The sequence below is a fragment of the Abramis brama genome (assembly GCF_963993115.1).
Source record: "Abramis brama genome assembly, chromosome: 22".
Taxonomy (NCBI): domain Eukaryota; kingdom Metazoa; phylum Chordata; class Actinopteri; order Cypriniformes; family Leuciscidae; genus Abramis; species Abramis brama.
In genome coordinates, this window is record NC_139984.1 from 27,066,498 (window position 1) to 27,080,169 (window position 13,672).

The 13,672-nt window shown below is 37.0% G+C and overlaps 1 long non-coding RNA gene across 1 annotated transcript; it reads left to right on the forward strand.

Moving 5' to 3' along the window:
• The first annotated feature begins 5,313 nt into the window (after positions 1–5,313).
• LOC311073712 lies at positions 5,314–5,884 on the forward strand. Its single transcript, XR_014604202.1, has 3 exons — positions 5,314–5,397; positions 5,666–5,696; positions 5,785–5,884. It is a non-coding gene; the product is annotated as an uncharacterized lncRNA (long non-coding RNA).
• Positions 5,885–13,672: the final 7,788 nt, after the last annotated feature.

Consider the following 13,672-nt stretch of genomic DNA (forward strand, 5'->3'; position numbering starts at 1 on the left):
ATTTTTAGCATTTTTTGAGCTAAGAAGCTAAATGAATAGTACTTTTGTTGGCAATTTGTTTTGCTGATTTAAATGTTCAAAATACAGTATTTTAGCATGATTTGAGTTAAGAAGCTAAATCAATGCTACATTTGTTTTGATTGATTTTAAAGATACAGTAAAAATGCAGTTATAGTTCTTGCTCTAAAGTGCTCATAGTAACAGCCTAAGAAACAAATTTGTTTTAAAAAAAGTGCACCCTGACTCCCATAACTAAAAACGAACTAATCAGACTGGAACTGGTGATTTCAGCCGGCTCTTGCCTTTTTTGTGTGTTTTAAGTTCAGTAAACGGTCCATGGACATGCTGTCTGAGGCTTAAAACGGTGGACAACCAGATGCTCTCTGCACAGTAAATGACTGTACCTCGTGATACGATCTCTTAACTGTTCTCTAGTACTTTAAATAAATAAATTAAAGAGACGGAATAAAAGAATTTCGAGCAAATTATTTTGATGAGTCGCGTTACGCCGCATCGCTAACTCCACAGTACGTCTCTAATTGGAAGGCCATTGTCTGAGCTGTCACGACTGAAGCCTCGCACGTTAAGATGTTCCTCTCTTACATTGCGAGGTTTTCCAGAGCCCCTTTCCGCGCAGGTGACAAAGATAAACATTTTTTACGGCTGGGTTTGACATCGGCGGAGGGAGAAGACTTAGTCCAGTATCAGAGGCCCACGGCTAATGATTTTTGAGCAGCCCCCGACTGAGCCTTAAATGTCTTCAATATCCATAAACAACTCTATACTGTCCAATTAGGCAGACAGAGATGTACTGAGCTGTCAGACAGATTTGCATGGCTAAGCACCTGAGATCCCGCAGATGATGGGGGGGAGGGTTCGTCAGGCCGGGAGAGAAAGACGAGCACAACGGATGACTTTCATTACTGCATTTTCCCTTTTTCCCAACACCCAATTACTGCCAGGATTAATTGATTGCGTTACCTTTCCTTTCAAAGCCCAATGCAGAGGTTGCTGCCTCTTTCTTCCCCCGCTCTACTCACATTTATTTCCTGTGTCCTTTTGTTTTTTTTTGAGTGTTTTGTTCATGTACACAGCCTATTGCCCTGTTTCTCCTCTGGGGATTTAATACGTTTTACAATTTACAGGTAAAAAAACCCCTCTAAATCGGTTGCCTTGAAAAAGACGGCCATTTGCGACGGGTGATACCGGGTGTAATTAGGATTTATACTCTTGCGTGCCATCTCCATTGCCCCTGCTCTCCCCTCTCTCTCCCCAACAGGCCTGTCAGCGGTCAGGGAGCTTGGGAGAACGTGACACTTCCCTGAGTACGTCTGATGGGAGTGAATCATGCTTTTTAGATTCATTATGGCACTTTATTTTTCCACTGGGCCTTTTCTCTCCTGTCCATCCAGTCTTGGGAGTGAGACGTGTGAGGGTGTATTAAAGCACAGACAGCGTACATATTTCACGATATGTACGCGGTTCTGCTCCGCGGACCAGCTGAGATGCTCGGCTCTCTGTCGGTGTCTGTTTTGTTGTACATGCTGGCCAGACAAAGAACTCAAAATGGCAAGTGTGTCCCGGTGCGGAGGAACATCGTCAAAGTCACATCAGGCTGCCCGTAATTTCTGGGTTAAAGCTGGTTATATAGGGAGCGAGCAAGAGAGCGAATTCTAGAAGCAGGGCTAGTCTTTTAAAGCTGCATAGCAGTGGATCTCAACCCTTTTGACTTAAACCCCAATCCCCACACACACACAATTCCTAGCCAGTATTTTAGAGCTTGGCATAAAGTCTCTATAAAAATACTAAGAAATATCTAGATTTTTTGTTGTTTTAGCTTATTTTAATGCTTGTTTTGCCTCATTTTAAATAATTTAAATGGAAGTTTGTAGAAACTGCTAATGGATTTTTGTTTTAGATAATGATAGCTAAAATGGAAAAAGAGCTGATTTACGATAAGTTATTAAAAAATGATGAACTGCATGAAAACATTAAGTGTAAACTATTTAAATGATTTTTAAAAATGAAATAGCATTTATGTCTTACATTAATTTTCATATAAATATACAGTATGTAATATTATTTTATGAAATATATAGTATTTAAATGTTTAAATTCATATAAATATTTGACATTTATTCATGCAGTACATCGATTTATATAAAAATCTGCTCTTTTTCCATTTTAGTAATCATTATCTGAAAAATCCATTATCGGTCTAAACAAACTTAATTAAATATACATGTATAGTGTTTAAATGTTTAAAATCATTTAAATACATTACATTTAATGTATTCATTCAGTATTTCGATTTTAATAACTAGTCGAACGTAATCTCATTTTCATCATCTTGTTCATCTGAAAACACTAGGCTAGTCATGTGAAAAAGATAGGACACCCCATGAAAACCTTTGTCTTTTTCAACATATGAACATTGGATCTTCATTTTAACAATATTGAGAGATGGAGATAATATAAATAATAATACTAAAAACTAAAAAAAGTAGAAATGTCTTTTTAAAATTATTTGTAAAATGTCCTTAATAGAAATGAAATATTTGGTGAGGAAAAAGATAGGACACCTCCACATTTATTTACTACTTGCATAAAGTTAGAATCAGGTGCGCCACATCATGTTCAAAAGATTAGAACATTGTCAGAGAGGATTGTGGAGGAGCCTGACCTCAGACATTTCGTTTGGTTTGCTCTTGAATGTGGAAGTGAGTGAAATCACCATGGTGAGATCAAAAGAGCTCTCTGAGGCCTTCAGAAAGATGGTTGTAGATGCATATGAGTCTGGGAAGGGATTTAAAAAAATCTCCAAAATATTTGAAATCAACCATTTCACTGTCCAGCAAATAATTTACAAGTGGAGAACATTTACTACAACTACTACTGCCAACATGCCCAAGTCAGGCCGTCCTAGCAAGTTCAGCCCAAGAGCAGACGGCAAGATGCTTAGAGAAGTCTCCAACAATCCTAAAATGTCATCTCGGGACCTACAGGTGACTCTTGCCACAGTTGATGTCAAAGTACATGCGTCTACCATGAGAAAGAGACTGCACAAGTTTGATTTGCATGCGAGATGTGCAAGGAGGAAACCCTTGCTGGCAAAAAAAAAAAAAAAAAAAACCATCAGGGCAAGACTAAAGTTTGCCAGAGAACACCTAGACAAAGACGAGGACTTCTGGAACAATGTGCTATGGACAGATGAATCCAAAGTTGAATTGTTTGGGCCCAGTAGCAGAAGAATAGTGCGATATTCGATAATCGATATGTGATACGACAATGCTTAAAGTGTATAAAATAAACTTAAATAATCTTTAAAATATTTTTAAAATGATATAACCTACATGTGTTTCACATTCTTTTTGTGACAAGAAAACATCCCTACAACTTCTGAAAGTGAACCTCAGTGTTTTACTGTAGCATAAGAAGTGTTATTTTAACATCAGTGTAAACCACAGGGTTTAGGGTTTCAGGTAGGCCTACATTAGGGTTATTTAACAACAGAAACTGATTAATCAAATGTAAAAATAAAACACTGCTTTGTTTTCACTGTATGAATTAAATATATACTGATTCTTATTAAAGCTACAAAAGTTATTCAGCCGAGAGCAGTGAGTGATTTTCTCTTTGTCTTTTGTTCATGACCCCAGTTATTGCAAGCCGTTGCGATATGCATATCACGATATATACATTTGCGATATTCCGATAATTTCGATATATTGCGCAGCCCTAAATTCTTCATTGTATCAGAGGGTACTTGAGGAAAATGTAAGACCATCTGTCTGAAAATTGAAGCTGAAGCGGATGTGGACTATATGCAACATGACAATGACCCAAAACATTCCAGTAAATCCACCAAGGAATGGCTCAAAAGAAAGAAACGGAGAGTTCTGGAATGGCCAAGTCAAAGCCCGGATCTTAATCCTATTGAGATGCTGTGGGGTAATTTGAAACGGGCTGTGCATGCAAGAAACCCCTCAAACATTCACAGCTGAAAAGATTCTGTATGGAGGAGTGGGAAAAACGTTCTCCCAGTCGATGTCAGAAACTTGTAGACAGTTATAGGAAACGTCTTATTGAGGTTATTTCAGTCAAAGGGGGCAATACCAGCTATTAGGCCATAGGGTGTCCTAACTTTTTCCTCAGTAGGAATTGGCATCTTTGTACATTTTTTGTTAAATAAATTATATCATGGTTAAAATTGCATTGTTTTTGGTTCAGTTACATCACCTTTATCTATAAATATTGTTTGAAAGAAAATCAAATATTGATATGTCCATATTTCTTACAAAAGAACAAAATACTGTATATAAAATATGACTGTATATGTATGTATATGTATATGTATGTATATATATATATATATATATATATATATATATATATATATATATATATATATATATATATAAAATATATAGCCTATATATAAAATATAAAACCAAAAATATTAGCATATATAACTATAAAATATAATATAAACAATATATAAATAATATCATTTTAAATATTATATTTATAGTTATATTTAATATAAACATATTTAATATAGTTAGATTTATTACCAAAAACTTTTCATTGTTTAACTTCAACTAGGCCCACAATTAATCTTTATTTATATTTTTGTATTATATTTATATTCTTCGTACTCTAGAACCCTCCAGAGGGGGGAAAAACAACAACTCCAAAACAGTTAGAGATGTATTTCATGTGATAAAATGTGTTTAATCATAAAATATCCTAAACGATATATAAAAATATATGTTAATATATTACTTTTCTCACTAAAAATTGTGTTTTCTGGCAATTCTGGTTTCTTTCAAAGCTTGAGACGACGCTCCATTTGAAGCATGTTATTTTGATCTCAGACATTGGCACTGTTGACACCTCAGTACTCGACTGTCCCTCAAGCCTTTCCATCTCCCCGGCATCGCACTTCCATTGGAACTAATTAATAAAAGTGTTTAAATCGCATTTCCCCCCTCCTGTAGTAATTAACAGCAACATCTGTTAAGTTTCACTCAGCCTAGAAATAGCAGCCCCTATGCAAGCTCACAGCGAGAAATACAAAATGTGCAGAGGATCCGTTTAAACGTTTAAACCGGAACATGTGACCACAGCGGACAGGCTTGTTAGAATATGAGGATTCTATCGACACGTTCAACCGATTGATTCGATCTCGTTTTAGTTTCTTGTCCTTATGCTCATTGCCAAGTGATCTTGGATGCATTACAACATCTGATGCAACGAAATCGACTTTGAAAGCTTTTGATTATGTCTGTTTTCTGAATTAGACAGATGGAAGGATCAATGAAGAGGTCAAGTAAGGTCGGAGCAAAGAGCCCCTAAGTACCGGCAAAACTGGCAAGGACGTATGCTTTATTGCAGGTACTTTATATATATTTTCATGTGGAATCAACCTAAACATGGTGGTGAACACTGCTGACCATGCTTCAAAATGTCACTGTTTATTATTTGATCGAGGTGTTTTCAAATGGTAAATTGGTTTATAATTGGCTGAGATGCTTGTTTTGATGGAATATCCTGGGTTATTCTCAACATAATGTCAATATGCTGCATCTGTGACGTGCTGTTAATTACAATACACATAAATACAGGTCACATGGACTCATTTTATGGTGTATTTCATTGACAGATGTATATGGAAGTCTATTTCTACCTCAGAGGTAAAAAAACAAGCAAACATGTAATTGTGAGATAGTTTAAAACAAGAAAAAAAGTAATCTGAAGTATATAAGGCCATCTGTCTGACAGCTAAAGCTTGGCCGAAACTGGGTCATGCCACAGGACAATGATCCCAAGCACACCAGCAAATCTACAACAGAATGGCTGAAAAAGAAAAGAATGAAGATGTTGCACTGATCCAGTCAAAGTCCAGACCTCAAGCCGACTGAAATGCTGCGGCGGGACCTTAAGTGAGTTGTGCATAAACAAATGCCCACAAACCTTGATGAATTGAAGAAACGTTGTGAAGAGTGGGCCAAAATTCCTCCAGAATGATGTGAGACAGATAGAAAATGATTACTTCAATTTATTGCTGCTAAAATGGGTTAATAAGCAATTAAATCATACTTAGTTTGTCTCACATGGCTTCTACATTTTGGCTTTATTTTTGTTAAATAAATAATGACACGGTGTAATATGTCATGTGTTGTTGTTAATCTGAGGTTGTATTTACCTAATGTAAAGACCTGCTAAAGACCAGATGATTTTTATTATGTCCTGATATGTAAAACCATAGAATTCAAATGGGTGTACTTTCTTTATCACTTGACTGTATATATATATATATAACCTTTGCTAGCTAGCTAAGTAAATGTTCTAGTTACTGAGCGCTGGGCAACACCTACAATTAAGTGACCTTCTGTTAATTCTGCTGGTTATTTAATAGCCACAATATGGCACAGGGATGATGTCAGAACCCAGAAGACTAAGGTTACGGTTACACGACAACGGTATGCTTAAAACTGAGAAGTTTTTCCTTTGAGTTTTCCACGTACAGACAACACCATTATCAAAACGATCACCATTCACACGGATCCGTGAAAACGAGTAAAAACGCTGTATTTTGCTGCCAGGCCATTAGATGGCGATGAAACATTATAGACTGAAAACGCAATACGCTCGTGCATAACGTCATCGTCTTTAGAGGTTTTTTTTGTTGTTTACACGGAGACCATTTTCAAAAACTTGCACTTTGAAACCCGTTTGCATTTTCAGGCACCCAAAACGCTGTTGTCGTGTAAACGAACGGCCAAGTTTTACGTTTTTTAGCTGAAAACGGTGTCGTGTAAACAGTAAAAAAAATGATGCGTTTTGACCGTTCGTTTACACGACAACGGCGTTTTGGAACATGGTCTCTGTGTAAACAACAAAAACTCAAATCTCTGAAGACGATGACGTTATGCGTATTACGTGTTCAGGCTATAGTGTTTCATCGCCATCTAATGGCCTGGCAGCAGAATACAGCGTTTTACTCATTTTTTGCGGATCTGTGTGAATGGGGAATGTTTTGACAATGGTGTCGTCTGTACGTGGAAAACTCAAAGGAAAGTTTTTGTTTTTGCACCAGTTAGGGGTGTGGTGGACGCGAGTCATTGCTGCGGGGTGTGGTTTTTGCACAAGGGGTGTGGTTTGTGCTATATTGACCTTATGTAGCCCCGCCCCCTTTCAGCCCTGCACTCGTTGAGTTCTGTCTTCTGGTTTGTATTTCCACAGCATGAAGGTAAGATCTTACGGGTTTATGAATGAACCGCTGTTTTAAAATCTTCCCGGACATTTGTTATGACATCTGCTTCAAACATTACAAAGCTCATAATAACTTTCGTTAACTCTACAATGAGTAAATCCACTTCACCAACTAATTATTTCTTGACAACGATGCCATAGAAATATACAGAGCTACCGCAAAAACGGTGACATAAGTTACTTCCCAAATGATGCAGTGTGTGAATTTTATAAGGTTATTTTGTCATTCAACATCAGAGTCTGATGCCCCTCCCCCTCCGCTACGTAATTAAAGTTGTGACAGTCAAGTTCATCAAGTGTCCAACATTTCACACTTCGTTTTTCCCCGTTCCCCTGGATCATCCGGGTATTTAAAGCGTAAATTTTCTTTTTGGAATTTTCAGTGTGAACACACTATTTGCAATATCTATACCTAAAAACATTATAAAATAGTGCATAAGTACGTGAACTGGGACGCACCTTTAGTCATGTGACACAATTTATTATATCTCACAAATATCATAACATTAAAACCATTTTGGGTGAAAGCTGAGACTTTGAAACGTCACATGAAGCTTGCGTGCCTCAGGTTGAGTACCAGGGCTCTACACTAAATCAGTTGCTGAGATTAGACAGGAGGTATCCCATGAATCAGGTTGCACTGGCTGCTTATAATCACTTTTGTGTGACAAAAAACTAATTGAACTCAAGCTGTTTTGTGTACACGAGTATGACAAGAGCTAATGGGATAATTTGAAATACAAACGGGTCCTCACTTTTTCATCATTAATTACTACTAATTATATGAGCACGCGCACGCTCTCGTTGAGGCACCTATTACAGGATTTTGTACTTGAATGGTGTATATCACAATCAGAATGTCAGTGCTGTGTCTTAATTGTCTTAGTGTCTTCGCTGTCATATCTGAACGTTCTCCCTGATTACACTATGACACTTGCAGGTATGAATGACAAACTGTGACAAAATGTGTATATTATGTGGTGGTGCATGTACAAAATATGTAAAAGATCTTTAAAAGGCTAATGTCATGTTTGAAAAGGAGACAAATATAGCTCTCTTCCTTTTTAATATAAAAAGTCTTGGAAAAAATGCACACATATTAGCTCTAGTGTAAACTTATGACAGATTTTGCAGATGCACTACATGCTTTTATTATATATATTATATTGGGGTTATTAATGCTGTTACAGTACATGCTCAAAAACTTATGACAGATTTTGCAAACACTACTTTTATTATTACATCATTATTATTTATAGTGTCTTTATATATTATATTATATTATATTACATTATATTATACTATACAAAATTCAAAATTTTAATTTTTTATGCTATCACAAAATGAATGTAAATACCTTGCAGTAATTTACTGATTTTCTTGCTCTTGGTATTTTCACAGAAATGACGACCAGCAACAGTTTGGCCCCAGTAAGACAGCGTGTCTAATATTCATTCTGCTGTATATTCTTCAGATTGGACAGACTGCATCAACTCGGCTCATTTGTGCATTTTTAATTGTTGTTTTTTACCCAGAGCTCATCCTTGGGGAGGCAGTCGAAAGGTTAGTGGTCCCTGATGCAAGCGCAGTGCTGGATTTCACATAATGTCATGTCTTTGTTAGCATTTTCACTGTTAATAATGTAGTCACCTGACATCAGCCCGCCACACCAGAGGCATGGTAATGTAGCTGGGAAATGCGATCACCTTTCCAAAAACAATTACTGTTGAAGAGTATCGCTTTTTTCCCTCCAAACGGTTGTTTTAGCCTTCATTCAGAGATTCGTCAGTAATCAAGGGTTAATTTCACACTTCACTGAATGGCCTGTTTTAATCCCTATTCAGAGTAATTAAATCTGTCTAATAAAGTGAGTACTTTTTTTTTCTTTTCTTTTTTTCGCACTTTATTTTTTCTTATTGTTTTACACCCTTCACGTCTCATCTCCTGAGCACCACGTCATCTCGCCTCGGTGACAGGCCGAATCTATCCCTAAAATTAAAACATTCCTGACCTATCTAAGATGACAGGAGACGCAGAGAGAAAAAGTGATAGAGTTAGAAAAGAGGGGGGGGGGGAGGGATAAGCATGAGAGAAGTTGAAAGAGATCCCTCACAAAGCTCGTCAGGAGTGCGAAGAATAGCTGACAATCGTTGTTTTTTTTCTTTTCTCCTTTTCTCTTTCTCTCTCTCACGCACTTCCATTTCAGACGAGTGGAATGTGAAGATTTGACCCTGTCAATCAGGACCGGTGACAAGTTTAATCACGGAGCGCCCTCCACAAAATCATGGCTAAATAGGAATGCAAATAATAGAGCACCAGGGCCTCTTATAAATGCTAATCAAGAGGGCTAATCAGCTGACAGGACTACAGATCCTGCTCGTTCAAGGAGTCACTCAAACTTACTTTCTCCTCTCTTTTATGCTTTCTTTCCCCCTTTTTTCGCTTTCCCCATTACAGGCTATAAATCCGCATGTCTGCTTGAAAGGAAATCCAAAAACATCTCTAGCCGGCTTCCCGCAGAGCGGGGCGGTATGATGGTATCAGCGTTGAGGAGCAACTGATTAACGTTACTAACTTACAGGTAAAGTGTGTAATTTCTGAAATGATAAACGGAAATGATAAATAATGACTGCCAATCACATCCTAGTCTGCAATTGGTCAGAAAATCCCACCCAAAACTCACGTGATTGGCGGAGCCAGTGTTGCTGTATTATTTGTATTTATACTAGGGCTGTTAAAATTAATGTTTGTGCATGTGATTAATTTACGTTAAAAATAACGCAATTAACGCAGCATCCGTTTTTTTACGTCATCCTTTGGCTAGCGTTACATTATACGATCGCACTATTATTCATGCAAATGCCTTTAAACCCTTCAAGCACAATAAGACACAAAAGAGAACGCAGTCTGTGAATGTGTGAACGTGTCTGTGAATCTATTGTCTGTGTGATACCAACACTATCTCACGATAGTGATATAATGATAAAAAGGTGGCTAATTCGTACGCATTCGTACGACCTCACTCGTACGAATTTGTACGATTTGTCTAAACCCACGTGATGGGTAGGTTTAGGGGCGGGGTCAGGGGTAGGTCATTCATATGAATTCATACGAATTGGGCAATTCGTAAAATATGTAGAATTTAGCTAAAATTGTACTAATTCGTACGAGTGAGGTCATATGAATTCGTACGAATTAGCCACCTCGTAGAATTTGTACGTTTTGCCGTGAGATCAGGTTGGTGATACACACGACTTGTGCACACAGAAAGCCTCTTCAGACAGTGCTTGAACAGACGAAAACACGAAATTATGCCAAAATGCCTATTTTGTCGAGTATCCTCGCAAGCAAAGTCTTAAATGAGTGAAATGAAGTCTTAAATGAACGTAAAGAGTTGAGGGGAATGGGATGCGTGTCAGATCCGCGACAGGTCCTAAAGTCACAGCAGCCTAATAAACCTGCTGCTGTCTGTCATTAAGGATAATCAAAGAACAAAAGAAAAAGTGAAAATCACTCACTTGTCTTGACTGAATAACTTTTGTAGCTTTAATAAGGATTAATCTATATTTAATTGATAATTTATGCAGTGAAGACTGTGAAGTGTTTAATATCTTTATTCAATTTCTGTATATATCCGACCTGTTGGACCTATACCTGATAATCTTAAAGCACTGTTTACAAGGTTACATGGATCAAAAACAACAAAAACAATAACTTTTTGTGCATTTTGACAGGGCAAGTAAAAATCTGAACTGGTCTGACTGGGCCAAAAGAAAAAAAATTGAGCCCTGATATACTAAAGGGCAGGTAAATGTGACATTTATTATAATGGACTTATGTGAAGATTGTTTTAAGTTCACATAAATTAAAAGTTGTTATATTGTTATTTAAAGCCTAATAAATTTTAAAAATGTATAGCTTTTGATTATACTGTAATGCTGAATGTCTATATAAAATTGAGAAAAAAAAAAAAAATCAATTGCAAAGAGACATCAGTAGTACTATTGGCCTTCTTTCATAAAAAAATATGCCATTATAGTATAAGCAACTGTCTTTGTTGTTTCTACATTAATTTGGAGATTAAATGTGAAATTATTACAATATAAAAATAGTAGCAAGTAGCAAATGAGATAAAGTACTTTATTCAATTCACTGGGTTATCCATAGGCATTACCACATGATTGTTTGATATAAATTGTTTTGTTAAACGTCCAGAAAAAGAGACTGTTACTGTGATATAAAATGACTCATAAGTGTTACCACCCACCCCACCGTCCCATGTGACTATTGGTTATCGTTCAGCACTCCGCCTACTTCTGCTCTATTTGCGCAGATGTAACATGTCAATTATGCCCACCTTTGATCTTGAAGTGTAGTTATTTTTCAGCGTTTCTTCCTTCTGAGGAAGAAATAGCTATATTTTTAGGCTTTATAAAGTGTACTTGATAGAATCCCCCTCCTCTCAGCGAGATGAAGTAGCCGTCTGTTTCAGAACAATGTAAATGAGGCCTTGCCAATCCACAGCTCTGTGATCCGACTCAGAAGTGAAGAGCTCAGTGGAGACTTTGAAATGTTGATTTAGGCCTGGTTTGAGGATGGCGAGTCCCCCCGTCGCACCTTTAAAAATACAGTTGATCTAAGTTTCATGTGCGCTTCAAAGTTGTGAAGGTTGCCTTTCTCTTCCCAATTGTCTAAGATGTCAAAGCTAAATGTGAAGATCCGCTCCGCCACGCCTGCATCAAGAGCGCGGCGTGATTGTTTGAAGTCCGCGAAAATCACAGACGATAAGACTGAAGCCAAGGCAGTCACTGTCTTCTGGAGACTGTACTTGCTTTTGTACTTTGTGTGAATCCAACCCTCCTCATTTAAAAAAAAAACTTTTGAGAATGGAAAACACATGGTGCAAAAGTATTTTAAGAAAGAACACAAACTACTTTATTGCATTTGTTAAAAGGTTATTTCACTCAAAAATGAAAATTCTGTCATTATCTCCTCACCCTCATGTCGTTCTAAAACAGCAGGCTATTTTTCTTTTGTGTGGAACACAAAAAGGAGAATTTCTGAGCAATATTCTCAGTCAAAAGCTACATTTGGTGCAATATTCCAAGACTTCTGAAGTCATACGATGGCTTTGTGTGTGAAATAGACTGAAATTGAGCTCGTAAAAATTCAATCTTTACTGTGGATATTCAAACTGACCCAATGTCAGTTGAGGATAATGACATTGTCATTTGAAAAAGTTAGCAAATGGCTTCAAATAAATTGGAATATTGTACATCATTTGCTTAGGCCACTTTTGTGTTGTTTTTGTTTGTTTTGTTTTTTGCCTATTTGTCAACTTGACAGATGGGGGGGTCTTCAAAAACAATCCATATATTAAAAAGATATTCTTGTCATTCATTGAGGGTGAGTAAAAAATGTAGATTTGTCCAGTCGCATTGGATTTCTGGAACTAGTGATGAACACAGAAGCAGCACAATTCCCTTCCAAAACATAAAAACAGTATGCAACTAATTTCGTTGTACGTCTAAGTTTACATTTTAACTTTTGAAGAGGATGCTGCTCCTTCTAGTGTATCTGGTTTTCAAAATCAATAATTTATGGTAAAGGGAGTCCTTTTATTCAAAGGAAAAAACATTATTGTAACATAATTATAAGTGATTCCATCTGGCTTCTTTTGTCAGCGAGAGTTACGCTTAAAGCGGCAACGTAAACAAGCTCTCACATCTCAGTAACTACCACTGGCAAAGTCTATTTCTCCCCTCAAACTGATGGTTTACCATCTAATTCTCTTGGGTGTATCTGCAAATGCCTGCAATGTTTCCCCAGAAATGCATATGAGTTTGTCTTTCAGTGCCAAGGGTGAAAACAAAGACTTGCTCCAAGAGCTCATAAAAGATACTGTCATGCACTGCAAGAGGCCGCTATAAAATATCCAAACATTTTGATATTTCATTATTTTGAAAATGATTGCTGCAGCCCCTGGACTGTGTTTGACTTTGTTTTTGTTGCTCAAACACACCATTTTAATTGTGCTGGATTGTCTAAAAGAGCTTGTGAGTAGAAAAGAGACTAGACTTTAAACAAAAACTCTCACATTCTGATATTTTTATCGCTCTAAATTTAGATTTTTCCCCCTGATGTTGTTAATATCTTTTGGGGGAGCCTTAAATATCACTTTTAAAATGTAAACAGACACTGTAAAATACAATGAATTGGAAATAAGTCTTAAAATTGTTTGGTTGTGCAAGGTGGATTTAGTTGTACGTGCACTCTTTCAGTCCTCCAGCTCTTCGTACGAGAGCTGACTGCTGATTTGCTGGCTGATAGTTAACGGCAGACCTTTCTCTCACACACCCTGAGGTGAAGATTCATCCCACCGACCACCCACATC